Source organism: Heterocephalus glaber, unplaced genomic scaffold (genome assembly GCF_053883595.1).
Source record: "Heterocephalus glaber isolate CG9 unplaced genomic scaffold, H.glaber_assembly_v1.0 deba00001757, whole genome shotgun sequence".
Lineage (NCBI taxonomy): Eukaryota > Metazoa > Chordata > Mammalia > Rodentia > Bathyergidae > Heterocephalus > Heterocephalus glaber.
In genome coordinates, this window is record NW_028258454.1 from 537241 (window position 1) to 562018 (window position 24778).

General features: G+C 36.6%; 1 long non-coding RNA gene across 3 annotated transcripts; it reads right to left on the reverse strand.

The window, feature by feature from the left end:
• Positions 1 to 711: 711 nt before the first annotated feature.
• Positions 712 to 24744, reverse strand: LOC110346800 (uncharacterized). Of its 3 annotated transcripts, XR_002391039.2 has the most exons (4): positions 24534 to 24744; positions 24287 to 24431; positions 23961 to 24192; positions 716 to 3373 (listed from the first exon to the last, which is right to left on the reverse strand). It is a non-coding gene; the product is annotated as an uncharacterized LOC110346800 (long non-coding RNA). The 3 variants fall into 3 exon arrangements; XR_015447416.1 differs by having other exon boundaries at positions 712 to 3373; positions 24287 to 24744; XR_015447417.1 differs by lacking the exon at positions 716 to 3373 and having other exon boundaries at positions 22374 to 24192; positions 24287 to 24744.
• Between the last annotated feature and the right edge of the window lie 34 nt (positions 24745 to 24778).

Below are 24778 nucleotides of genomic sequence, written 5' to 3' on the forward strand. Positions count from 1 at the left end.
AGGAGCTTCCCAGATGTGCTGAGGCAGCAGGACTGTACACAAGGCAGAGGGCGTGGTCCTTGGTCCCCATTCCTTTTTGGGAAATGTTAATGGTTTAAGGGCAGAAGAGTCATCCTTAGCAAGTAGGCCTCCCCTAACGATCCAAGAAGTGTCAGTCTCCAGTGCCAGGATAGGCAGAGACATTTGCTCTCATCACACCCAGCAGAAGCATCTGAGCAGAGGTGCCCTTGAGGTGGTCTGGACTCAGATTCACATCTCTGCCAGGCAGCTGCGAAGGTTGCATCTAGATGTTCAAAGAACAGAACATCTCTTGTGTAGTTATCACCAGCTGAAATCCCAGCATTAGACAATAGTCAGTTCGCTACCTAATTGATGATAATTAATGAAACAGAATGCATAATATGGTATGATTATGGGAGTAAAAGGTAACTAATCAAAAGGCTCAAAGTTCTTCAGAGAATATTAATAATCTAATAATACTGGCTTTTTCCCAAATAATGTTTTTGAATTTTGAATATTTTCCAATTTAGTAGTGTTCTTTTTCCACTTACAATGTGATTTACATCTTTGGTAAATAGTTTTCAAGAATGTCTATGAAGTAAGTATGATTTAGTGTAAACAGCATGAACTTTGAAGTCAAACAGAACTGGGTAAAAATCTTTATGTAATCACTTTTGAATCAATGTATTTACCCTGGGCCCAGATTCTTTGGCATGGCTACATAGGCCTCTTATTGTGCCTGTAGTCTCTCTGCTCTCTGCTTCTCATCAAGTCTACTGTCCACTTTACCCCTGAAATGTTGAGTTACACATGGTTCTCAGACAAGTTGAGCTGTTATGTCTGCCTGGAGCTTCTTCCCCCTTGCTCCTGCTCCAGGGTGACTTCCTGATGCTGCTTCATCCCCCAGCCTTCTGCTATAGGTGAGTTACCCTTCCTCTATGATCTCTTAACTTCCTGAATTCATCACCATCAGCACTCCATACAGACACTGGATGTTACAGGGTTCCCTCCATCAATGTGCACCAGTCAGTAAGAGTCACATTTTATTCATCTGGTATCACTGCCAGCATTTAGCAAACTTACTAAATGTTTATTGTATTTAAATGGATATATCTATAAAATGAACATAATAGTAACCCTTCAGTTCTTATGACAAAGAATTCAATAAATGCTATTGCTGGTTATATTAGCCTGCCTCCTTAGGTATTTCTAAAACACAGCAACAAATACACATTACATTCAAAGAAAAGATAAATTGACAGTCACCTCTACATGTCATTTTTGAATTCATAATATTTTCTATAGAAATATATGTTCAACAGAATTGCAGCTACATTGCCAGTTTTAAGACACTGCTACTTGGCTGATGAAATCCAAATAGAAGTAAGATATTCAGAGACTAGATGAGCATGTTATTTGAGAGTCAACTGGTCTCTTACTTGTTATAAATTCTTGGTCATATCTGCAGGTAAAAATTATCTTGAAGGATAATGGATATAAAAATATGCTGTTTTAAAAGTAGGTCCACATCCACAATGGAGACATTATATATAAAACCATTAGTGAGAAAAGAGTCTTTTCTTCAAACAAAGAACACCTGGGAACATTTTTTGACCTCAGGAAGATTCCTCAACAATTCTTGCATCCTATAACCCTTCCTCCATCCTCCACTTCATGTGCATATGTTGGAAGCACTGCCTCTGGATATTCACACTTGGTTCCAAACTGTTCCACACTGGAAATACACCTCTCTGGGCTGGATTTGTTCATTCTCATGTTATCACTTTGGTTTTTAGTGGTTTAGTCAGTCTTAGGTGAGAGTTCAAGTTCATTTTATTATCCATGCCAACAAAGAAGGGAAAAAGTACACAAATTGTGTTTATTCCTCTAATGGTCTTATTATCCCATACTTATGATGGCACTCAGAGGTGGAGAGAAGAAGCAATGGTAGCAGTAACAGAAGGCACACATGCCATATTGGCAAGCCAAAGGATGGATCTGCCTTGTAGAGCAAAATAAGGTTCTGGTCCTGAGTATGAGCAGCGACCAAGATGCACCCAACTCAGAGGAAGACACTACAATAAGGGGTAGGCCTGGTGGTGAGAAGCAAAGAATGACTTTGAGACATGGGAAACTGAAGCAGCAAAGTTCATCTTTTTCACCCATGAACTATAAGCATTTATTATGTGCTTGCTAAATGCTGTGGGGAATATAAAACTTACATAAAGACCAAGGTGCAAACTTTATGCAAACACAGTAATACAAATTAATATGAACTCATAAGAAGTATTTACACACAGATGCATTTGTCAGGAAGTTAAGCCATATGCCATTCTCTTATACACATACTGTATACACCTCTTGACCTGATTTAATGTTATTGTCTCAGGGTCTTGATGAATATGAGAACCAAGAAGCTTCAAGAGCTATGAAAACATACAGTTATAAAAGTATCTTATGACACAATTTTGAGCTCACTAGATTTTGTTCTTTCCCTTTCCTGTCACTTCCACTACTCAAAATGCACATTGATTTATTTTAATCTGTTAGATGACATTTAAAATATTGATGTGAAAAATAATTGACATTCCATGAGAAGATTCCATAAAGTGAGATATCCTGTCAGTTCCGCCTCATTTACACAACTTACATGATTGTGTATATATAGAATTTTTACATATACAATATTTTTAACTGCCAGGAGAGTTTGATTTTTAAAGCAATTTAGGTATAAAAAAAAGAATCTCCAAACAATGACACTTTATCCAGACTTTAAGATGTTGGAATTTCACAAGGCAAGACTTGTTTGTTCTTCACTACTAATGACAGACAATCAATCTGGAAAAGAAACATCCCTAAAAACTTAGCCATATCATGAAATGATTTAAGTTTTTGGAAATAAGATATTTCATATATTCATTTATACATTTCAGAAAATGGAAAAATATCTATGACTTTTTAATTATCACCATAAAAAGATGAGGCATATGAATCTAATGTTTTACACTCTAGTAAATTAAGCTAATTCAATAGAGAAATATATATATATTTATATACATTGCCTTTTAAAGAGAACCCTGAAATATTTCTTTAGTCAAAATAGAGAAGGCTGGATGATTTGTAGGTCATCCTGAGGATTGCAGTGATTTCCCAGGTTGATGGAATCTCAGTGGTATAAGGAGCCTTAGGCAGTGCTGAGACTGTACACTGGAGAGCACCCTTACTCCCAGATGTCTGTTCTTATTCCTTGGTTTTGCTTCTGGAGAGTCATGTGGTCTATTGTAGATGGCTCAGCATCACTCTGGGAAAACATTTGAATGATGTGGCTTGCTGATAAGGAGACCCAAGTGTTCAGAACCAGTTGGGTAAACACCTAGAGGCACAATAGCAAGATTGTAGGATGCATTCATTTGCTAGGACTGCTATAATAAATTATCAGAACCAGGTGGCTTAAAATAATAGAAATTTATTTTGTCATAGTTCTGGAGACTAGAGGTCTGAAAACAGCTTGTCAGCAGGACTGTGCTCCCTCTGAAGGCCATGGGAAAGAACCTTTCCTCTTCTGTTCCTACTCATAACTCCTTGCTATATAAATTCATTATTCCAGTTTTTGCCTCCATCTCCACAGTGCAATTTTCCTTTTCAGTGGGTCTGTGTCTCTCTATACCTCTGTGTTTCCTTTTTGTAATAAGGACAATCATCATAGGATTTGGAGCACAACCTAATCCAGTACAATCTCACATTAACGTGGCTACATCTGCAAAGTTCTTATTTCCAAATAAGGTCACTTTCACAGGTACTAGGATTTGCACTTTAACATAACCTGTGGGGAAAAAGTTCAACCCACAACATATACAGATAGTGTTTAGCTTTGAAAGAAACTATCAAATTGTCTTGCAAAGTTTTGCATTCCCACCAGGAATGACTGAGAATTGCCTTTGCTTGTTCAATATCCTTACAGAGCAGTTGGTGTTGTCAGTGTTTAAAAATTTAGCCATTCTAGGGCCGGGGATTTTGCTCAGTAGTTTCACCGCCTGCTGCGCAAGTGTAAGGACCCGAGCTCGATCCCCGGTACCACAAAAAAAAAAAAAAAAGAAAAAAAAAATTTAGCCATTCTAATAGGTGTACAGTAGTACTTCATTATTGTTTCAGCTTACAATTCTCTAATGATAAATGATATTTAGCCTGTTTTTTTCCATTAAGTTAATTGGTACATTTTGGGTATATAATACAGTTACATTCATCATTGGAATCTTACACCTTTACATGATGTATCTTGGTTCTTATTTTTTCCCCATTCCCCTGACCTCCCTTCACCCCCTCCACCCCTTCCCTATTTACAAAGACTTTGTTTCCATGCTTTCCTTTTCTCATATTTTTTCTTTTCCCTTCTTTACTTTCCCCTACCCCTCCCACTTCCCCTACTCCTTTAGACATTTTCTTCCTATTTCACAATATTACTTATACATTTGGATCGTTATTTACTCTATTATTCTTTTTCACACAAGAGAAACTATTCAGTATTTACACGTGTGCCCTATTTATTTCACTTAAGAGTATGGCCTCAATGTGCATCCACTTAGCTATAAATGTCTCTAGTTTCTCATTCTTTATGGCTGAGTAGTACTCCATTTTATTTTTTAAAAATCACACACATCTTCTTTATTCACTCTCCAGTTGATAGGCAATTGAGCTGTTTCCAAGTTTTAGCTATTACAAACTGTGCCACTATAAACATGGGTGAGCATATATCACTGTGGTATGATTCTTTTGGGAAGATACCCAGAAGAGGAATAGCTGGGTCAAATGGGACTTCCAATCCTAGTTGTTTGAGGTATTTCCATATTGATTTCTACAGTGGTTGCTCCTGTCTGCACACCCACCAACAATGAAGAAGGGTTCCTTTCTCCCCACAACCCCTCCAGCATTTGTTATCGGTTGATTTCTTGATAGCAGCCATTCTTTGTGGGGTGAGGTGGAATCTCAGTGTTGTTTTCATCTGCATATCTCAAATGACCAGTGATGTTGAACGTTTTTTCATACGTTTATTTGCTGCTTTCACTTCTTTGAGAAATGTCTGTTCATTTCAGATGCCCATTTTTCAATTGGGTATTTATATTTGGGGGCTCTGATTTTTTTGAGTTGATTGTATATTCTAGATAATAGACCTTTGTCTGAGGTACAGCTGCTAAAAAAATTTTTCCCACATTGTGGGTTGTCTCTTAGCTCTGTTGGTGGTTTCTCTTGCAGGGCAGAAGCTTTTTAATAAGACAAGATCCCACTTGTTGATTCTTTGTGCTAGTTCCTGTGCTACTGAGGATTTGTTCATAAAGATTTTCCCTATGTCAATGTCTTCAAGAGTTCTAGCTAACTTATTTTCCAGCAAGTTTAGTGTTTCTGTTTTAGTGTTTAGATATTTAATCCACTTCAATATTAGTTTAGAGCATGGTGAAAGATAGGGGTCTAGTTTTAATCTTTGGCAGGTTGAAATCCAGTTTTTCCAACACCATTTATTAAAAAGGCTATCTTTCCTCCAGTGAGGATGGTGGGCTCCTTTGTCAAACATGAGGTAGCTGAGTATGTCTGGAGTTGTTTATGCATCTTCTAATCTATTTCACTGATCCTTGGGTCTGTTTCTTTGCCAGTACCATGCTGTTTTTATCACAGTGGCTTTGTAATATAGTTTCAATTTGGGGATTGTGATACCCCCTGCCATGTCTCTATTGCCTAGAATTGTTTTTGCTATTCTAGGTCTCTTCTGATTCCAGATGAATTTTTGGATTGTTTTCTCTAATACTGTGAAATATACTGTTGAGATTTCAATCGGAATTGCATTGAATCTGTATAGCAGTTTTGGAAGTATGGCCATTTTCACTATATTGGTTCCTCCTACCCAGGAACAAGGGATGTTTTCCCATTTTCTTATATCCTCTCTGACCTCTTTTTTCAGAGTGTTGGAGTTCTCAATGTAGAGGTCTTTGCCTCCTTCATTAGATTGATTCCTAGATATTTCTTTTGGGGGTTTTTGGATGCTATTGTGAAAGGGATTGTTTCCCTAATTTCTCTTTGATTTTTGAGTGCTTACCTTGTATCCAGCTACTCTACTGAATCTGTCAATTAAGTCTAGAAGTCTTTTGGCAAGATTTTTTTGGGTCTTCTATGTAGAGTATCATATCATCAGCAAATAATGACAGTTTAATTTCTTCCTTTTCTATCTTTATTCCTTTTATTTCTTTCTCTTGCCTACTGGTTGTGGCTAATGTTTCCAAAACTATATTGAACAGGAGTGGTGATAGTGGACATCCTTGTCTTCTTCCTGATTTTAGCATGAAGGTTTTCAGTTTTTGATCCTTTAGTATAATGTTGGCTTTTGGTTTTTCATAGATGGCCTTTATCAAGTTGAGATAAAGACCATCTATTCCAATTTTCTGCAGGGTTTTTATCATGGATGGGTGTTGAATTTTGTAGAATGCTTTTTCTGTATCTATTGAGATGATCATATGGTTTTTGTCCTTGGCTCTGTTAATATAGAGTATTACATTTATTTTTTTTCTCCCATTAAGTTTATTGGTACATTTTAGGTATAAAATACAGTTACATTCATTATTAGGATCTTGTACCTTTCCATGATGTATCTTGATTCTTATTTTTCCCCTTCCCCTGCCCTGCCTTCACCCCCTCCACCCTTCCCTATTTGCAAAGACTTTGTTTCCATTTTTTTTCCTTTCCTCATACTTTTTCTTTTCCCTTCTTTCCTTTCCCATACCCCTCCCACTTCCCCTACTCCTTTAGACCTTTTTTTCCTATTACACAATATCAATTATACATTTTTAAAATTACAATAGAAGACATTACCACAGATTTTACAGAATTTAAAAAGATATAGAAAGCATATTACAAAAATCTTTTTTGAAATAAATTTGACAACTTCTATGAAGTACCTTGGAAGATAAATTAATGAAACTAACTCTGGAGGAAATATAAAATTTTAATAGCATCTATTAAAGTATATTCCTAGCTTGAAAACCTACCTATATGACAACAGCAGGCTCATATACATTTTAACTGATAAATTATATCAAACATATAAAGCAGAAAAAAGAAGGAACACTTCTCTCCTCGTTTTAGGAAATCAACATCATGCTAAAACTAAAACTGGATAAAGATAATAGAAGAAAAAAGTATGAACATAGATAGAAATTTGGTTAACAAAACAAATTATTAGAAGTCAGATCTGGAAGTATGTAGAAAGCAGTTTTATTATAGGGATGGCAGTGTTGATTCAGCATTGGAAGATCCAACCACAAAAGTCATCATTTTAACAGAGGAAAGGAAAAGCCATATGATCCTGTCAGTAGTTGGAGAAAAAGTATTGGACTATATTCCACAGCTGTTCATGGTAAAAGCTATCAGGAGACTAGAAGTAGAACAGAACCTTCTCAACAGATCCAAGATGTGTACTCCATACTTCCAACAAAACCACCTTATATGAATGGAGAAGATACAATGCTTTCTCCCTAAGGTGGGGAACAAGGGCAGATATGCCTACTCTTCATCTGTTCATTAAACTTTGAAACATAAGCCCAAATCAAAATAGTCTGGTAATAAAATGACACAATTAGGATAGGATTGGCAAGGTATAAGTAAAATCTTTATATGTAAATGAAATGATTTTCTACAGAGAAAATGCTAAGAAACCTCTAGGAGCCCTTAGAACTTGTATTTGAATTTAGCAGGATTAGAAAACCCAAGGTATATATAAAAATTCAGGTCTATGTATACTTGCTATAAATGAAGAATTGGATATTGAAATTTAAAAGTTATGTAGGAGTACAAAGGACCTAGAAAAGTAAAAAAGAAAAAAAAACAATATTGGAAGACATTTAGTACCTAATTTTAAGACTTCCTCTAAAGCTACAGTAATCAAGGCAGTGTGGGTATAAAGAAAGATATGTAGGTCATGGGAATAAAACAGAAAATCTAATAGAACCACATATATATGGTCCACTGAGTTTTGAAAGATTATTTAATGGTAACATTTTATAGAACATAAACTCAATTAAAGAGCAGAGGAAAAGATAGTGTTTTCAGCAAATGGCATTAGAACACCTGGTATCTGTATATAAAACTTAACCTTCACCCTTTGTGAGAAAACAACTGAATCTGAGTTGCCCAGTTTGAGGATCATGTAACATGCCTTTAATCATCTGTTTGGATTAAAAATAATTCCAATTAAAAGTAAAAATTTATGCAATTTAGGGGACAGTCTATGGCATATTTGTAGACCTGGCCTGGTTTGTTCATTGATAAGCAATGACTAGTCTAGTTGTGGAGTTAATATATGAAATTTTTACATATCAAAAAAAAATTAACCTCAACCCTTTATTTCCATACATAAAAATAACTTGAAAGGATCTATGCACCTAAATATGAAAGACTAAAACTATAAAACTTTAAGAAGAAATTATAAGGGAAAATGTTTATGAATTTAAGGTAGGCAAGAATTTCCTAGGATATAGAAAACATGATGTATAAAAGAAAAAAATTGATAAATGAGATTCCATCAAACTTTAGAACTCTAAATGACATTGTTAAGAAAATGAAAAATAGTCCTTAAACAGACCATATTTATAATGCATATAACCTATGACCAGAATATATAAAGAACTCTTACAGCTCATTAATAGACAACCCAATTAAAAAGTAGACACAAGAAGATGATAAATGGCCAGTATAGCACAAGGAAAGGTGCACAAAACTGGAATCAGAAAAATACTAATCAGTACAATAACAAGATTGAATTATACACTCATTAGGGAGATGAAGTTAAAAGTTTTAAAAGAACAAATGTCAGCTTAGGTGTGAACCAGTTAGAACTTTCTAATACTCCTAATGCGAATGTAAAATGACAAAACCATTTTGGAAAACAATATAGAAATTTCTTGTATTACTGTTATGAACCAAGAGCCCTGTTCTTAAGTTTTTATTTGAGAGGAATGAAAACACATGTTCACAATAGATTTGTATATACAAGTTGACTACCCCTTATCTGAAATTATTGGGCCCCAAGTGTTTCAGATTTTCATTTGAAATCCACTTGATCTGCAAAAAGGATAGCTACTCCTGCTTTTTTTGGGCGGGGGGGTCCTGTCACATGGAGTATTGTTTCCCACCCTCTAACTTTCAGACTATGAGTTTCTTTTTGAATTAAATGTGTTTCTTGTATGCAGCATATTGTTGGATCTTGCTTCTTAACCAATTCTGCCAGTCTATTTCTTTTGATTGGTGAATTGAGACCATTAACATTGATGATTATAACTCATACATATTGACTTATCATTGTCATGACTTTTTCTGTTTGTTGGATTCTCCCCCTCTGCTTTGTTGCACCCAATGAATTCATTATGCTGGGCTTCCTGGGGTTGTGCTCCTCCTTGTCTTTTCCTAGGATATTATCTAAAATTTTTTGGAGTGCTGATTTGGTATTCATGAAGTTCCTAAGGTGCTCTTTGTCATGAAAGTATCTTATTTCTCCATCAATTTTGAAAGATGATTTTTCAGGGTACATCAATCTGGGTTGGAGGCTGTTTTCCTTTAGGGCTTGAAATACATCACTCCAAGCTCTTCTTGCCTTGAGGGTTTGCATTGAGAAGTCTGCTGTGATTCTGATGGGCTTTCCTTTGTATGTGATTTGTTTCTTTTCTCTCACTGCTTGTAGAATTTGTTCTTCTGTTGGGTTGCTGGAATCTTAACAATTATATGCCTATGTGTAGATTTTTTTTTATCACACCTACTTGGAATCCTATGTGTCTCACTTATCTATATATCGGGCTCTTTTCCCCTGCTTGGGAAGTTTTCTGCATCACTTCTGTGAACAGTTTTTTTATGTCATCTTCACTCTCTCCTGTTTCTTCATTGACTCCAATAAGTCTTATGTTATTCTTCTTTGCATCATCTAGCAGCTGCTGGATTGATTTCTCATGGTCCCTTAAAATTTTAAAGCAATTTTTCTTTTCCTGGTCACTAATTGCAACCTTATCTTCTATATCTGAAATTCTGTCCTCACATTGGTTCATTCTGCTGCACAGACTTTCGATGTAGGTTTTAATCTCCTGGAAATCTGTTTGCATCTGTTTTATGGATTCCATTTGTTTCCTATGTTGGGATTCCATCATGTTCTTCAGCTCCTCTATTTTTTTATCTGTGTCCTCTCTAGATTTATTAATCATGTCTTGCACTATGGGCACAATTTCTGTTGCTATCTGAGAAATTATTTCTGATTTCATTTTTTTCAAATCCTCTTTTGTTGCCAGTTCAGGGAGTCCAGGTGGTTGAGTATCACAATGTTCCATCTCATTTCCCTTTGGGGTTGTTTTAGGTGATCTGGAAGTCTGGTTTTGAAACTTGTTTACTTGTCTTCTCATTTCAATGGGAGGTCTTGCTGCTGTTGCCCACATGGATCACCTCCTTTGTGCTTGCGGGGGTTGGAGGGGTACAGCAGCCTGGAAGCCTCCTCTTGTGCGCTGGGAGCAGCTCACCTCCTCTGAGCTCATGGTGGGTATGGTGGCCCAGAAGTCTCCTCTTGTGCGCTGGGAGCAGCTCACCTCCTCTCTACATTTATTGATTTATGTATGTTAAACCATCTTTGCATCCTTGGGATAAATCCAACTTGGTCAGGGTGTATGGTCTTCTTGATGACCCTCTGTATTCGGTTGGCCAATATCTTACTGAGGATTTTTGCATAGTTCTCTTTTTTGGTTGGGTATTTCTCTGGTTTTGGAATCAAAGTAACACTTGCTTCCAGGAATGAAGTTGGAAGTATTGTTTCCCTTTCAATTTCTTTGAAAAGTTTAAAGAGTAGTGGCAATAGTTCTTCTCTAAATGTCTTGTAGAATTCAGCAGTGAAGCCATCAGGACCTGGGCTTTTCTTTGTTGGTAAATTTTTAATTACGTTTTCAATTTCACTCATTGTAATTGGGGTGTTTGGATTTTTTTTTTTTTTTTTTTTGTACCGGGCATTGAACTTGGGACCTTGTGCTTGCAAGGCAGGCAGCAGAACCACTAAGCTAAATCCCCAGCCCTAGAATTTTTATATCTTTTTCATTCAACTTTGGTAATTCACATGTATCTAGAAATCTGCCCATTTCTTTTGTGTTTTCCATTTTATTAGAGTACAGGTTCTCAAAATAGATATTGATGATCCTCTGGATTTCTGCTGGATCTGTTGTGACTGCAACTTTTTCATTCTTAATTCCATGGATTTGAGCCTTTTATTTCCTATTTTTAATAAAGTTGACTAAGGGTTTATCCATTTTATTTATTCTTTCACAGAACCAACTCTTCGATTCATTGATTTTTTTGTATTGTTCTCTTAGTCTCCATTGCAATGATTTCTGCTCTGATCTTTTTAATTTCCTCCCTTGTATGAGCTTTGGGTTTGTCTTGCTCTTCTTTTTCTAGGAGCTTGAGATTCAGCATTAGGTTGTTTATTTGAGCTCACTCAGTTTTCCTAGTGTGGGCATTCACTGCTATAAATTTCCCTCATAAAACTGCTTTCATTGTGTCCCATGGATTCCTGTATGTTGTACTGGCATTATCATTTAATTGTAAAAACTGTCTAATTTCTTCTTTAATTTCCTGTGACCCATTGGTTGTTCAAGAGTGGGTTATTCAATTTCCATGTGTTTGTGAAGTTCCTGGGGTTTCTTATGCTATTGATCTCCAGTTTAACTGCACTATGGTCTGATAATATACACAGGATAACTTCAGTTCCTTTGCATTTACTTGAACACGTTCTATGAACTAGTATGTGGTCTACTTTGGAGAATAACCCATGTGCAGCTGAAAAGAATGTATATTCTAATTTTGTGGGGTGGAACACTTTGTAGACTTCTATTAAGTCCATTTGTTCAAAAGGTTGGTTAGGTTCTAGTATTTTGTGGTTAATTTTTTGTCTAAATGATCTATTTGTGACAGTGGGGTATTGAGGTCCCCCACTACAATTATATTAGTGCTTATTTGGTTTTTCATGTCCCTTAATATTTGTTTTGTATAGTTGGGGCATTAGTATTTGGTACATATATATTTATGATTATCATCTTTTCCTCTTGGATTTTTCCTTTACAAGGATGTAGTGACCTTCTTTGCCTCTCTTAATTAGTTCTGGTTTGAAATTTACTTTGTCTGCAAATAAGAGAGCTACTCCTTCTTTTTTCTGGGTTCCTGTCACATGGAGAACTGTTTTCCATCCTTTTACTTTCAGTCTGAGTTTCTTTTTGAACTAAGTGTGTTTCTTGTATAGAGTATATTGTTGGATTTTGCCTCTTAATTCATTCTGCCAATCTGTTTCTTTTGACTGAGGAATTGAGGCCATTAACATCGATGGTTATAATTGATATGTATTGATTTATCATTGTCATGTTATTTTCCTGTTGTTGGCTCTCTTTTATTTTTCCCCCTTTCCCTTTAATTTCTTGCCTTGCCTGATGAATTTGCTCTGTTGGGCCTCATGGAGTTATGACTGTCATCGTCTTTTTCTAGGATATTTTTAGAATTGTTTGGAGTGCTGGTTTGGTATTCATGAAGTTTCTCAGGTGTTCTTTGTCATGGAAGCATCTTATTTTCCCCATCAATTTTGAAAGATAGTTTTGCAGGACACATCAGTTTAGGTTGGAGGCTATTTTCTTTTAGGGCTTGAAATACCTCACTCCAGGCTCTCATTGACTTGAGGGTTTGTGTTGAAAAGTCTGCTGTGATTCTGATGGGTTTTCTTTGCATGTGATTTGTTTCTTTTCTCTAACTGCTTGTAGTATTTTGTTCTTTGGTTCGATTTCCAGGATCTTGATTATTATATGTCTAGGTGTAGAATTGTTTTTATCATGGCTAGTTGGAGTCCTATATGTCAAATTCTTTTGTTCTGTTTGGGAAGTTTTCTGTTGTTAATTCTGTGAACAGGTTTTTCATGTCATTTGTACTTTTCCTGATTTTTCACAGACTCCTATCAGTCAGTTATTATTCTTCTTTGCATCATCTAGGAGCTGTTGAATTGATTTCTCATGGTCCCTCACTATTTTTAAGAGATCTCTCTTTTCATGGACACTGACTGCCATCCTGTCTTCTATATCTGATATTCTGTCTTCAGATTGGCTCAGTCTGCTGTGTATACTTTCAATAGAGTTTTTAATCTCCTGGGTATCTGTTTGAATCTGTTTCATGGATTCCATTTCTTTCCTATGCTGGGCATTCATGGCTTCCATCATGGTCCTGAACTCATCTATTTTTTTATCTCTTTCTGTTCTAGAATCTCTAATCCTGTCTTTCATTCTGCTCACCACCTCTGTAGATATCTGGGAAATTATTTCTGTTTTGAATTTTTCTAGAGCCCCATTCATCTGTTTTGTTATTTCCTGTATTATCAGTTCAGGGTATCCTGGTGGTTGACTATCAGACTTTTCCACCTCATTTCCCCCAGAATTTGCCTTTGGTGAGCCTAATGTCTGTGACTGTGCCTTGCTTAAATGTCTTATTATTTCAGGATTTTTAAAAAATAAATTTATTATCAAACACACACATACAAAAAATTAAAACCATTCAAAGAAGAATAATGCAAGGGGAAAAAAACTACAATAATATTCAAGTACAGTAGAACTCAACCAAAACAAAACTGAAAAGCACTTAAACATTTTTCCATATAACTTTAAAAAGCATCTCAAGCACCAACAAGACCCCAGAGGATGTGATTTGTTTCAGAAAGATCCCCAAAACCATCATTGAACAAATAATGATCTGGAAAAAAAAACTCCAGTTAGTTAGCAGACTCCACATAAGCCAAACTTCTCTCTAATTTCTGTTTTTGTTGTTGGTACTCTCCTTGGTTTAATCCCTGGGTTGATACTTCAATATTGCTTATTATAAGTATCTTTATTGCTAGTATTTAGAATCCTTACAGAATGATTCCTTCTCAGAGGTATCTTCTAGATATAGCTGTTCTTTAGGTTTTGAGTCTCTAATGACTCTGGGGCAATCTCATTTTCATTATACCAGGAAGGATAACTGGTTAGATCAATCACAACACCTTAGCCCAAGTGATATAATCAGCAACAACAATAGTATCAAGCACATCTTAGAAAATTACAATTTGTGGTAGGTATTAATCTATCACCTTTAACCATGTGAATTAAGTCAAAATCAAGGACCAGGCCAAAATTTGTTTGTAGTAAATAAACTCTTCAATATAGCAACTTTACCTTTTGGGATGGGGACTTAGAAGGAGTTGGGGTGGGAGGGCTAGATAGGTAGAAGGAATGTGAAAGGGTAAAAGTGAGGCTAGAGGACACAGGAAGATCATGCAAACTCTAGGGAATGAAGACAAGAGGAAAAGACAGAATGAAAGAACAAAGGCAAGAACAGAACAACCTAACTGCAATAGGGAAGCTAGAAACTATTCACTTTCTTTTGAAACTAATGACAATCAAGAGAAGGAAAAAGAGAGGAGAAAAGAAAAAGAAAGGAAAAATCCAAATTAGGGCAGGAACAGGAACAAAAAGGGAGATGAAGAGCAATGTGGGAGAGAGAGAGCAAGAGAGTGAGAGAAAGAAAAGAAAAAGAAGAAAGAAAAAAATTTTAATAGAAAAAATTAAAAATAAGAGAAAAAATAATTTTAAAATAAAAAATAAAAATGAAGGGCCTCCTTCAGGGTATGTCTCTGCTGTCACAATAGACAATGTGGGCTGCAGTGTGCAGATCTAAGTCAATTAGTCTCAGCAAGCCAGCAGCAGACCCCTGAGATTCAGGCTGATTTTTGGCTGCAAGGCCCAAGTTGAGTTCCCTGACCTCCTGGAGAGTTGAACTCTGCAAGGTTCTACTGCAGGTTCCAGTTGCCCTTCCCCTGAAGATAGTCCAGGTTCTGATGGGAGGTGGTGATCCCTCCAACTTACCAACTACAGTGGTCTGGTGTGCCTTTATTGCAGAGATTCTCTTGCTTTTCCAGTGGGCTTCAATTTTCATCATTGTTCACTTCTGCTCTATCTTGTGGAGCTCAGGACAATGGTCTTTATGATCCCCTGTGCCTCTGCAGTGTGGATCCAGGTACAAGTGCAGTCAGGAGGCCAGAGGTGGTGGTGGAGGGGTTGCTGGGGTGGTGCTGCAAGCACCCCCCCACTCCTCACTGGTCTGCTCCTGGCTGGGAGACCTGGATGGGGGTGGGGCAGTGCCGATGGCTCCACAAGGCTCCTAGCCTGTTTTCATATACTTATTTTCATCTATGTGTCCTCTTGGGTAAGATGACTATTCACATTTTCCCCTATTTTTAAATTAGATGATTTGCTTTCTTATTGTTATGATTTGACTAAGTGTCTTCCAGAGTCCTATGTATTAAAGTCTTGGTCCTTATCCTATGGCACAATTGGGAAGTGGTGGAACACCTTTAAGAGTTGGGGCCTAGTTGGAAGCTTCTCCAGTTATATGGAAGTCTCCCCTGGAAGGGATACTGGGATCCTGATTTCTTCTCTTTCCTCTTTGCTTTCCAACCATTGTGAGGTGAGTGGATTACTCCACCATGCACTCCCTGCCATGATGTGCTATCTCACCACAGGCCCAAAGCAACAGGGACAATTGATCTCAGACTGAAATTTCCAAAATTAAGAGCAAAAATAAACCTTTACTCTTTTTAAAGTTGATTATCTCAAGTATTTTGTTATAGTAATAAAAATATAACACATATGAGTTTTAAAAGTTCTTTGTATATTTTTGTTATAGTCTCTTGACACTTACGCCTTTTGCAATTTTTTTCTCCCAGTGTGCTGTTTAATTTCAAAGTATACGGAGTTTGGATATAGGAAAATATAACTCCCAATGTGTTAGATGTCAAATGTGCTGAGATCATGGTTTCACAACAATAAGGAATGAAATCACAATCCAAAGGAGAAAGTTATGAGAGTTTTATTGGGAATAAGGAGAATAGCTTCTGGGTTTTCAGGAAAGGTCCCAAGTGGGTGGCCACTGAGGCCCTTTGTCAGGAGCAATTTATACAGGAAAATCACAATAATGTGGGCATGATGTGGGCCAAACTAAATCAATTTATAGGATTAAAAATATAGCTGATTAGCTAATATTGATCCAATAGGAAAATGAGTCACATAGCGTGGGTATATGGAAAGATCAAAGCAATTCTTGGAAAGGGATGGAAGTATGGGTCCAGACATTCTGGTCACTCATCTATGTATCTGATAGCTGTCTGGGCCCACTGGACTAGGTGATGATAATTACAATATAATCTCAAGTTTCCATTTATCTCACAAGCCTGGCTCTTTAATGCCCATCCTGAGACCAGGCTTTCTTCAGATTCACCTCCAGCCACAATTCTGATGTCCCTATGTTTTTGTACTGACTTCCTCCAGGGCCCAATCCTTCTCTGATTGCATATTAATTTCTGTCTAACTTAGTCAACTATAATGGTGTTTACTCTTTGTCTGTTGATTTCTATTGTGATTCTAGTGATCTCTAAATTACTTAGGAGTGTATTTTCTTTTTTTAAAATTAACTTTATTGAGACACTTTTGACATACATAATGATCACAATAATCAAAGGGAATTTGTACCTGTACCTATAAGAATATATCTTAATTCTTTTTTCCCATTCCCCTCCCTTTCCTTCAATCTTTCTTCCCCTCTCCCTTACAAAACTTTGTTTCTATTGTTTTTCTTCCATTTCTTTTTTTTCCCTCTACTCCCTTTCTTCCCTTCCTCCTCCCCTTCCCTCACTCCCTCTCCTATTTGAACATTTTCTCCCTGCTTCCCAATATCTATCATCCATTTTGGTATTTATTTACCCTTTGGGTTTCTCACACAAGAGAAACAAGGTAATATTTAAACATCTGAGCCCAATTTTTTCACTGAAAGCTACGATGTCCAGATGCATCCATTTACCTATAAATATCTCATTTATCCTTCTTTATGGTAGTGTGGTACTCCATTACATATAAAAATCACATTTTTATTATCCACTCATCCATTGATGGGCATCTGGGCTGTTTCCAAGATTTAGCTATTACAAATTGTGCTGCTATAAACATGGATGTGCATATATCACTGTTGTATGATTCTTTTAACTTTTTCAGGAAGATACCTAGAAGGGTAATAGCTGGGAAAAGAGAACCTCTTTAGTTTTTTGAGGAATCTCCATACTTATTTCTATAGTGATTGTACCAATTTACAATCCCACCAACAGTGGATATGGGTTCCTTTTTCCCCACAGCCTCACCAGCATTTGTTATTGGTTGATGTCTTGATGATAGCTATTTTTTTTTGGAGCGAGATGGACTCTCAGTGTTGTTTTAATTTACATTTCTCAAATGATCAGTGATGTTCAACATTTTCTCATATATTTATTTTGTTTGTACTTCTTCATCTGAGAAGTGTCTATTCATTTCAGATGCCCATTTTTGGCTGGGTCTTTAAATTTAGGGGAGATCTGATTTTTTTAAATTCTTTATACAGTCTAGATATTAGTCCTTTGTCTGAGGAATAGCTGGTAAAAATTGTTTTTCCTACTCTGTGTGCTGTCTCTTCACTCTGTTGGTGGTTTCTTTTGCTGTCCAAAAAAAAAGCTTTTGAATGTGATTTGATCCCAGTTGTCAGTTCTTTGTAATTTTCCATGCCATGGGGACTTTATTCATAAAGTCTTTGCCTATACTTTCCAGACTCTTCTAGAATTTTACCTATTCTATCTTCCAGTAGATTAAGTATTTCTGTTTTAATATTTAGGTCTTTGATCCATTTAGTTTAGTGCATGGTGAGAGATATAAGTCTAGGTTTTCTTCAGCATATGGAAAGTCAATTTTCCCAACACAATTTATTAAAGAGGCTATACTTCTTCCAGTGTAGATGTTTGGCCCTTTTGTCAAAGATAAATTGGCTGAGTATGTTTGGAGTGTTTTTGCATCTTCTAATCTATTCATTGATTCTCAGGCCTAGTTTGTGTTTTTGTTTTGCCAGCACCATGCTGTTTTTATCACGATAGCTTTGCAGTATAATTTCAAGTCAGGGGTTGTGATGCCCCTGCCCTTGCCTTCATTGCCCAGAATTGCTTTTGCTATTCTGGGTCTCTTCTGGCTCCAAATAAATTTTAGGATTGATTTCTCTAATTCTGTGAGGTATGCAGTTGGTGTTTTCGTTGAGATTGCATTAAATTTGTATAGTAATTTTGGAAGTATGGTCATTTTCACTATATTGGTTCTTCCTACCCAAGAACAAAGGATATTTTCTATTTTTTGATATCCTCTTTGATCTCTTTTTTCAGAGTACTATAGTTTTCAATGTAAAAGTCTTTTACTTTCTTCATTAGATTGATTCTTATTTCATTTTTTGATAGTACTGTGAAAGGTGTGGATTCCTAATTTCCTTTAATTTCACTCTCAGTGTTTGTTACTTGTGTTATTTGTGTCAATATTGTGTCAATATTTGTATAACATAACTTTTTTCATCCATTTTGCTCAACCTACGTAAAGCATTCTGTTTGAAGTAGATTTCTTATAGACAGCAAATATTTGACTTATTTTTAATCCACGTGAAAATCTTTTTTAATTGCTTTATCTATTTATTTATGGGGGGGCAGTACCAGGTATCACACTCAGGACCTTGCACTTGTGAGGCAGCTGCAACACCACTGAGCTAAAATCCCCAGATAATTGCTTTATTTAGATCATTTATATTCATAGCAACTATTGACATTTTAGAATTTAAATCTACTTTGTTGTTTATTTTCTATTTGTTCCCTTGTATCATTGCCCACATTTATCCTTATTCTCCACCCCCCCACACACACATCTTCTTATGGGTTACTTAGGCTTTAAACATTCTATTTTTGTTCATTTGGCATTTATAAATATATACTCTTTGTAGTTTTCATAGTGGTTGCCCTCAGCCAAGACATATACATGTATACTTTATCACAGCCTACTGATATATGTTTTACCACTTTCAATGAGGTGTCAAAATCTCATTTTTATTTAGGGCCTACTATACTTCTAGCTTTTAAAATGTATTCTTTCCTCAGCATAAATTAAACACCATGTCAGACAATGAGATTATTATATTTCTTGGATTTCATTCAAAAGATACATAGCAAGGTCACTATGCTGGAGGAGCAAAATGAATACCTTCCAGTATATATCACTGCCTGCTAGACTTGATATAGCTACCAAATGAACAATCCTGACTCCTACTTATGCTTCTAGGCAACAAAGACTCTTTGGAAGAAGCCATACAATTGCATAAATGTAACTAGACTTAGGGATGACTGAGTAACCAGCATGCTGAAGCTATAGGTTCCATCTTCTTTCAGAACCTATGATCCCATTATCATCATTTTCAGGCCCAAACTTTAAGGGTTAATAAAACTCATTTATCCACATAAGTCTTCTAATATAATTAGTAAAATGTAAATTGATCTTGTTACATTCTGCAGCCAATCTTATTTTCCATTTTGAAAACACTGCATTAATATTTAAATAAGACCTGCTTGAAGCCCCCTACTTATAAGCCTGCCTGGGCTCTCACTTATTTCTATTTATAAAATTTGACACTTAGCACTGTCAGCAATGCTCCCACTCACTGTGAACAAATTCCCTGGGATAGTTTCTAAATGGTTCTCACCTCTTTTTAAGCCCCAATCTCTCCCTCTCGGTCTCTCCTTTGGGTTTTCTAATGTAATAGGAAACTTTGAAGGTAATTCATTTGAGCTAACATAGTATTCCATAATCTCCTTGAAATTTCCCCCAAAGTCAGAGAGAAAGGATGACTCTCGTTTTCAGAGCCTGCCCCACTGCTCAAATTCTTTATCTTGTCCTCTCAACTCTTATGATCCTATTCTTCCTAGTATCCTATTCTTCTCTCCAGCAATTCAGACTGTTACTTAGTAATGGCCAGCTTTGTCTTCATCTGTACACAGATCACCCTGTCATCTCTTTCAAAACCTATCTTGGGTCTTCCACTCCTACCCAAATTCTCTAGTTTTATCTGTTGTATTCTTCATGATCTTATACCTACGCCTACTCTTTATACCCCTTTCTTTACAGATCCCTTGCAATTTGATTTTTAACAACCTCCTCTGAAAAACACTCAGTGCAAATGTGCCAAGTGACCTTTTAATGACATGTAGCAGCATTTCCTCACTTCAGCTTCCAGCACATTTTTGCTTCATTTGATACAGTTTATGGGTTTATAAAACTATTCCTCCTACAGTGTCTATGAAACAATAGTATTTCACCTGCCACCCTTGACTATGGGAATCTATTAACACTGTATTTAGACTTTTACTCTTCTTTTACTTCCTTAATACTGTACATTCCCTTGTCTTCCAATTCTGGTTCTTGTTAATTAACATTCTTCCTGATCAGTCTCTAGATTATTAAAATGTCAGCATTTATTTACTTGTCTTCAGACTCTCTGCCATAGTCATTTCCATTTCTAGGCTTTCACCCATATAGCTTAGCCACATGGAACACTTTACTCTGTGCTAATCTAAATCCAATGTACTCAGGGTCCAAGGGCACCTCGTGTCCTACATTAGGCCTTTGCTAAGCATTGCAGAACTTTTAAAGTCTTTGTCTGATGCCATATTAGAGTTGTAGTCTTCCTGACAAAACAGTATCTTCTGACAGTCTTTAGTTACCTCAAATATATAATTCTTGTCTCATCAACTACCCCCTCTCAAAGCATGGATGTAGGGTTTTATTACCTGACAGGCTTGCAATATGTTAGGCATAGAGTTGCTTAATGAATTTGTCTAATGGCTAAATGGCGAATGTTATTTAAATAAGTCATAATAATTATATAAATCATTGATCCCTCCACTTTGAGTGAAACTAGGTATTTAATTGGCTTATTAAAAGGTTATGTGAGGGCTGGGGATTTAGCTCAGTGGTTCCAGCACCTGCCTTGCAAGCACAAGGTGCCAAGTTCGATCCCCAGTACCAAAAACAAACAAACAAACAAAATAAATAAAAGGTTGCATGAGGCACAATGACATTGGCTCAGAAAGAGAATGAGCTCTTAAACCAGGCTACCTGAGTTCAAATCCTGGCTCTCTCACATAATGGCTATGTGACTTTGAGAAGGTTAATTAATATCTTTGGGACTTAGTGTCTTTCATTGAGAATATGAGAACATAACAGTACCTCCTTCCGGAGTCATTACAAGCTCCAATGACTTATGTCAGATACATATTTACAACAATTTCTAGCATGTAGAAGTTGCTGTATAAATGCTATTATTAAATGTTCATTACACATAGAATGTACCTCAGAGCTAAAACAATCTTCGCTTTACAAATGAAGAGCTGAGGAATCAAGATAAAAAGGATGGACTCAAAAGCACATGGCTAATTTGGGCATCAAGTTAAACTCCCTCCCTGAAGCCTATTCAGTATCTGTTTTTGTTTTTCTCCCTAAGGATCTCTATATCTGAACAGAGACCAAATTACAGAATCTTTGACTTATAAGGGACTCTTTTCTTTAATTTTCCCATACAGGACCATACTGCATGATCACTTATTACAAACTTTTCATCTTTGCCAGCAGCTCCATTTCAGATTTTTAATCATTTTGGGTGTGGGGGGAGGGGGATATGTGCTACTAAGAGAGCCTGTACCAGGGCTCCCAAGTTAAGAAATGCTTGAGAGACAGGAATGGATGACAAGGTCAGGTCCCCTGAGTTCAGCTGACCATCACTAGTGAAGCTATTTTAATATCCATTTTTTGAAAAATAAGATTTCTTTTACAGGGAAAACACTGCCTGGAATACTCATTATAAAGCTGTGATTCAAGCCATCCCACACATACATGAATGTTTTGCAGATAGTATCCTTCCTGGTAAGAATCTGAAATTATGATTTTGATGAACTCTGAACAATACTCTCTAGCAGCCAGAAAAAGGCACAGGAGCCAAGTATCCATACCAGGCATAATTTCAGAAGTTTCAGCTTTCTGTGTGGTTCTCTGGAACAGTATTCAGCCTGGTTGTGAAACCAAGCTATGCCGGGGTTTTAAAATTCAATCTAGCAGATAGAGACTCTCAAGAGGAATTACAGCAATAAAAGATTGCTATTAACTAGGCATAAATAAGCCTGTGTGTAAGGATACTTTCATCAGATACACTGAAACTCTATTTTCTGCCTCAATTCAATGCTAAGGGAAGAAATTTAATTTCTCTTTTACACAAACAAAATCATCATGGGAATATGTAACACCTGTAAGGGAGCAGAACAAACTGAATAATTATGTTCATCCACCACATTCCCATTGCCCACTATTCCCTCCACAAACAAGACTCAGGGAACCTACATTCTCCTTGCATGATTATTTTAAATGCCTGAGTATAAAATAGCGACTCTGAGCTTTATGGCTTGGGATTTAATCCTCAGAACAAGGGGGTTCCATTACTTGAATCTCAAAGTTGAATTAATGTATTTTCTTTACACTGAAGCCTGAACAGATTCTCTCTACTAGTCCTACATAGGATTGTCCCTCCTTTGTATTTCTTTAGTATTTTATTTACATCTCTAAACTTAGTCATAAAAAATGATTTATTATACCTAGATATGTATATTCTCCTTTGTAGACTCAGGAGGATAGACTTCATGTCTTACATATGTCTGCACTCTCTCAGAGCTTTACAGTGTCTTAGACATAGTAGCTGCTCACTAAACATGTTATTTAGGTTTAATTGTAATATTCTAATCTGAAATGAAAAGACAATTCTCAGATGAAAAAGTAGAAACAGCAAATAAATATGTGAAAAAATGTTCACCATCAGTGGTCATTCGTGAAATGCAAACTAAAGCAATGCTGAGATTCCATCTCACTCCAGAAGGAATGGCTGTTATCAAGAAATCATAACAAATGCTGGCTGGGGTGTGGGGAAAAGGGAGCCCTTCTCCACTGTTGGTGGAAGTGTAGACTGGTGTAACCACTGTAGAAATCAGTGTGGAGATTCCTCAAAAAACTAAAACTAGAGGTTCCATTTGACCCAGCTATACTTCTTCTTGGTATCTTCCCAAAAGAATTAAAAGCTTCATACCAGAGCAATATATGCACACCCATGTTTACTGCAGCACACTTTGTAATAGCTAAATCTTGGAAACAGCCCAAATGCCCATCAACTAATAAATGAATAAAGAAGATGTGGGGGGTTTTATACAAGGGAGTACTACTCTACCATAAAGAAGGATGAGCTTCAGACATTTATAGCTAAATGGATGGACCTGAGACCATACTCTTAAGTGAAATAAATCAGACACACATGTTCAAATACCACATTGTTTCTCTGGTGTGATAAACCCAAAGTGAAATAAAAGCTAAAATGTATAACAGATATTGGGAAATGGGAAGAAAATGTTCAAATGGGAAGGGAAACAAGGGAGAAAGGAAGGAAAAGACAAGAAAAAAAAGTGAAAATAGAAGGAAAAAATGGAAACAAAGCTTTTGTATATGGGGGGATGGGGGAAAAGGGGTGGAATGTACCATGTACAGATGCAAATTCCCTATGAGTGTTATCATTATGCCTAAAATGTACCAATAAATGTTGTGCTATTTAAAAATATGCTAAGCTTATACAGCGATAAAGTATTATTAATGATTTTTCAAGTTTATTATATCTTTTCCTTCCCAGTACTATGAATGCTTATTTTTTTAAACATGAAAGACTAGCAACTGGCATTGTAATTTCAACAACTATGTAAACAGTAAGAGAGTGCCTAGCAAATACTTGAACAGCTATTTTGTGAAAATTTGCATATGTTTCTTTTGAGCTTTCAGTTGTTTAAGGGAAACTCATCTATCTCAGAAGGACATCAAAAAGGAAGAGAACTCGCAACATAATGGAAGGATCCCAGAAACATTACTGCCCCATTCAGAAATAAGCCTCAGTACACAAGTCCTATTTCTAGGAGCCAGTAAATTTACCTGAATCATGGCATTTCCAAGTCCTCTTTCTTTTTTAGTGGGTTTTCTGAGAAATTGTCAGGTTTAATTTTCAAGAAACCAGTCTATGCCCACCAGGCCCATAGCCTCTTGTTCAAAAATTAAGATTTCAAGACAATGACAGCAAAGCATTAGCTGAGAAGCTCTTCTAAACACAGGGCCTTGTGTAACTGCATCCATCCTCCAAAGCTAGTCCTGTTGTCTCAAAGAGCTTCTGTACAGTGAAGAGAAAAAGGTCAGCGACTAATAATAAAAGCTGCAATTCAAGTACATACAAGGAGCTCCAAGAAAGAAGAGCAACGTCCTACCTTTGTACAGTCATTCCAAACAAAGTGAAAGTTAATTGAGGGCGCAGTTGAACAGGGAAGAAAGACATTCCAGATGTAAGAAGTAGCAGTGAAGGCGGCAGAATTCACTTGCTAAATTTCAGGAACAGGGATACTTTCAAGGAGGCTGGAGCAAATGAACATAGATGATACTTACCTTAAGAATAGAATGGCAGGTAGAGGTATAATAAATACGTAGGGGAAAGAACTGAACAAATTGAGCGCCTACTATCTGCCAAGTCCATTGCCTCATGTCATGTTAAACACCACAATCCATAAACAAACCCCTTATTTACTAAAGGATTGAGCCTTTTCCCAGTAAAGTACACAGAATTTGACACATCATAGGCATGCAATAAATATTTGAGGAATGACTAGCAGGACCGTCTCACTTAGGGCCCAGGGAGCTTAACCCCTAAACTAGCTGCTCAGCGCGCCGCTACGCGGCCCCCCCCCCCCCCAGCTCTTTCTAAC